Source organism: Lactuca saligna, chromosome 8, assembly GCF_052625555.1.
Source record: "Lactuca saligna cultivar CGN05327 chromosome 8, ASM5262555v1, whole genome shotgun sequence".
NCBI lineage: Eukaryota > Viridiplantae > Streptophyta > Magnoliopsida > Asterales > Asteraceae > Lactuca > Lactuca saligna.
In genome coordinates this window covers 46,011,147-46,015,722 of record NC_136424.1, presented here as the reverse complement: position 1 = coordinate 46,015,722, position 4,576 = coordinate 46,011,147, and the positions used below count along the sequence as shown (strand labels likewise).

Here is a 4,576-nt window from a genome sequence, read left to right as displayed (position 1 = left end):
TGCCAGAGTATAAATCCCAAGAATCTCATATACGAAAATCATGTGTGTGACGCGTTGCTACCATGTCGACTCCTTTCCCTTCGAAAAAGAAGGACCTGAAACAAAAATTGAAACTGTAAGCACAAAGCTTAGTGAGTTCCCCCATCAACCACATACCAAACCATAAACATACTGCCAGACATATCTGGGTGCTCGTCCTACCCTATTGAGCAAATATGGGTGCTCAAACTACCCTTGTCAGGCATACCGGGGTGCCCGACCTACCCATTGTCAAGCATATCTGGGTGCTCGACCTACCCTACCAAACATATTTTGGTGCCCGACCTACCCTCCGATTTATTTCAATCGGCTACAGGGACTATTTCACCCTACCACTACCACATAATAACATAGCATATCATACTGTCAGACATATCTGGGTGCCCAACCTACCCTGTCGATATATCTCAACCGAGACCGGGGACTATTCCTCATCTACCACTATCACATAATCTCATAGAATACTAGCACATAAAACATAACAGATAGTGGCATACCGGACAATTATCACAAATACAATCATCTCAACTATAATCACCTACTAGTGGATCGGACTTGCTGTCTTAGACCCACATCTACTGGAAGGGAACTCGCCTCAATGTCATGAAGTAGCTGAACTATCCGCAGTGCTGGGATCAACTCTCCTTAAACTCTTATACATAACATCTCTTTTAATTACTCTATCAAACTTATAACCCCTTTAAGGGTCAACTCTGGTCAATGGTCGATTCAAAGGTCAACACTCTGGTCATAGTCAACCTTCTTGTCTAAGTCAACATTCTGGTTGAATTAACTAGCCAAGTCGGTCCATCAACTAGTTGAGTTCCATGATTCAGAGAATCTCAAATTTGCGATCTAACTTGTTGAGTTACCCTCTAACTCGCCTAGTTTCTCCTTATGACAGAATCAAGACTTTCCGTTTAAACTCGTTGAGTCCTTCCTTGGACTCGTCGAGTTCTCCTTCATACAAGTCGGGACATTTGCTATCAACTCACCGAGTTCATCCTTGGACTCGTCGAGTTCTTTGATCTTCAATTCCATAAACACGTCCAACTCGCTGAGTCATCTTCTAGACACAACAAGTTTGCTCAGTAAATGAAAAGGTTGGGGAACCATGACCCAACTCGCCGAGTCCTAAGAACGACTCGTGGAATCCCCTAAAGTCCAATTCCATACAGCCGATTTTAGTCGAGCTTAATGCATCCAAAACATAGATCTGGCATTCTAGGGTCGATATAACACGTAAAGTTACAAACTTTACGTTCATGTATGGGTTGTTTAGCTCGAAAAGGCTCTAAAAGTGATTCTTATGATGCATGGAACTCCCATGGCCATGAAGTTGGCACCTTTATACCATGGAGTCCCTCAAAGACCCTGGATCTGAAGTCTTAACCCCAAACATGCTTGCATCCATGAATGGTTCCAAAAATGGCTCCTTAAAGCCCTAAACTACTCCATGAAGGGATCTATTAGATGAATGGACAAGGTATATACTTTATACCTTGAATGAGATGGAAATGGGGTTCTTCTTCTGGATCCAAAGCTCCTTCCTTCAACCAAGCACTTCTAGCTTTCCATCCTTCAAGAAAACACCAAGAAATCACTTCTTTTTCACTCACACACACTCACAAAACTCAAGATCACGAGTTAGGGTTTTCTGGACTATGGGAAGCGATGAGGGAGGCCACAATAGGGGGTGTTAAGGTTTTTAAATAGGGTGCAAACCCTGAAAATTAGGGTTTCACTCTGGCAGCCCTACTCGTCGAGTAGACTTCAAGTCCAGCGTCCATTCATTCGTTCCTACTTGACGAGTCTGGGGCCTCCGACTCATCAAGTCCCCTTGCAAAAATGAATAATTATTTACTAAAATACATACTAGAAACCCGACGTTGCAGTATATTACACTTGGATGTTTTTAACAACCACCAATATAAATTAACCCAAAGTTATTTTGTGAGAAATGTAATTTGTCTGAAGAAAAAAACGAAAAAAACGCACCAAAATGAAAATCATTATGTCTTGGCAAATTTATGTACAATGGATTTGTAAATACAAATAGACTATGGATAGGTGCAAAAATGGTTCCACCGACGGTGTCTAGTAGACTTAGTACCATGTGTAGTATTGATTACTAGTAAATAAATGCTATTAAAGACATAAACGCCCCTCATTTAATCTTTTCACACCCGACTCTGACATATCTTCATCTACTACACATTTAAATTTTCACCTTCCCCTTCTTCGTCCCCTCTACCTCCATAGATAGCCGTCGATAACTTTTGTAATATGCAGAAGTTCCCCACACAATCACACTCCTCTTCTTCCTCCAAGATGTCAGAGGGATTTGAGCCTCATCTTGAATCCCAGACATCCATCACGAGTAAGGTTGCAAAAGGAGCCTACAAACATATCATTAACCACATGCTCACACTCCTACTCATATATGTCGCCGTTACTATTTCCATTCAAGCAATTAAACATGGTGAAGATTACCTCAGTAAGCATCTTCTCTCTCTACATGATCTCTCATTCATATGGTACATCATCTCTTTCTTGCTAGTAATCATCACCATATTCACCATTCACTTCATGAACAAATCTCAACCCGTCTATCTCCTTGACTTTGCCTGTTTCAAGCCTCCCGCAATGTATAGGGTACCCCATGCTACAGCATACGAACATGGACGTATCATATTAGCCTCACATCAAAAAGGCGTTGAATTCCTAGTGAAGGTCTTCGAACGGGCAGGGTTGGGTGCCGAGACTAGCTTGCCCCACCCGTTACATTACATACCACCAAATCCAACTTTGATCGGTTCTAGAGAAGAAACCGAACTTGTCATTTTCTCATCAATGGATTCTTTGTTTGAGCAAACGGGGATTACCCCTCAAGACATTGATATTGTAATAGTAAACTGCGGCCTCTTTAATCCCACTCCTTCTATTTCATCTATGGTGATTAACAAGTATAAGATGAGAAGTGATGTGAAGAGCTATAACTTATCCGGCATGGGGTGTAGTGCAAGCCTAATTTCGATTGATTTAGCTAAAAATCTTCTTCGTGTGCACCCTGAATCAAATGCGATTGTTATAAGCACTGAAATCATCACCCCAAATTCTTATACGGGTAAGGTAAGATCGATGCTCGTTCCAAATATTCTGTTCAGAATGGGATGTGCTGCGATCCTCTTGACTAATAAAAGGTCCCTACGTAAACATGCAAAGTATAGTCTTTCACATGTTGTCAGGACACACAAAGGAGCTGACGATAGTTCTTATGGTTGTATCACGCATAAAGAAGACAAAGATGGAAAACTTGGCGTAGCTCTGGATAAGGATCTCATGGTAATCGCCGCTAACTCCTTGAAATCAAACATCAGCACACTGGGGGCCTTGGTTCTTCCAGTGTCGGAGCAAGCCATATTTCTTTTCAACTTCGTAGGGAGAAAACTCTTTAAGATGAACATGAAACCATACATTCCAGATTACGCAAAGGCCATCGAGCATTTCTGTGTCCATGCAGGAGGACGTGCAGTAATCGATAAGGTTCAATCGAGTTTGAAGTTGACAGATGAACATGTGGAAGCGTCAAGGATGACGTTGTATAGGTTTGGGAATACATCATCATCATCGGTATGGTATGAAATGGGTTACATAGAGGCTAAAGGTAGGATGAAGAAAGGTAACAGGGTTTGGCAAATAGGGTTTGGGAGTGGGTTTAAGTGTAACAGTGTAGTCTGGAAGTGTATTAGAGACATCGAAGCTCCAAAAACTGGGGCATGGGCAGATAGTATTCACAAGTTCCCAGTTATTGTTCCAGATGTTGTGATGCTCTAAGCTACGAGGTGAATGCCTTTCTTATTACAGTTCCTTCAAAATTCTAGTTAAAAAAATATATATTTCTTGCTCATCTATTATTTCTAGTGGGGTCCTATGTATCTCTCTTAAATCTTTTAATGCTTCTTTTGATTTCTCACTATCTCACTGGGGGCGAGTGCTTGGTATCTAAGAATAGATTCAATGTAATGAATGAAAGAAAAGGAGACGAGAAGAAAGGACTAAGAACTACGATTGAATGCCTTTATTTTGATTGTTTGGAATTTACTTGTATTGTCTATGTTTTTTGGTTTATGAAGCTTTTGGCAACATTTTTCTCAGTTTTATAGTTTTCTTTGTGTGTTCGTTAACATCTTTCGCCAAATGCAGACCGTAGTTTTCACATCAACAAGATCAACTATACTAAAAAACTTGAACCTACTACACTCGATCTCAAAGTTCTGTTTTTTATTTCTTTTTGAATGTACTGTAGGCGAATTATTATTCAAACTATATGACGAGAAAAAACTAGTAAAAAAAGAATTATAAGTGAGCGATAATTGGATATGTATGCCAAAGCGATCCAACCCGAGTCAACATTTCCAAATTCTATTAGAAATAAAAAAAATAAAATAAAGAGTGCATCACGATATTATGAAAATAGTCTACTTAGTAGTAGCAAAAAGAAGGTTCTCCAACACCCGAAAATGACAAGAAATGA

At 40.2% G+C, this 4,576-nt stretch overlaps 1 pseudogene; it reads left to right on the top strand.

Annotated features, from left to right (window-relative positions):
- Positions 1 to 2,274: 2,274 nt before the first annotated feature.
- Positions 2,275 to 4,196, top strand: LOC145011501 (3-ketoacyl-CoA synthase 5 pseudogene; annotated as a pseudogene).
- The last annotated feature ends 380 nt before the right edge of the window (positions 4,197 to 4,576 follow it).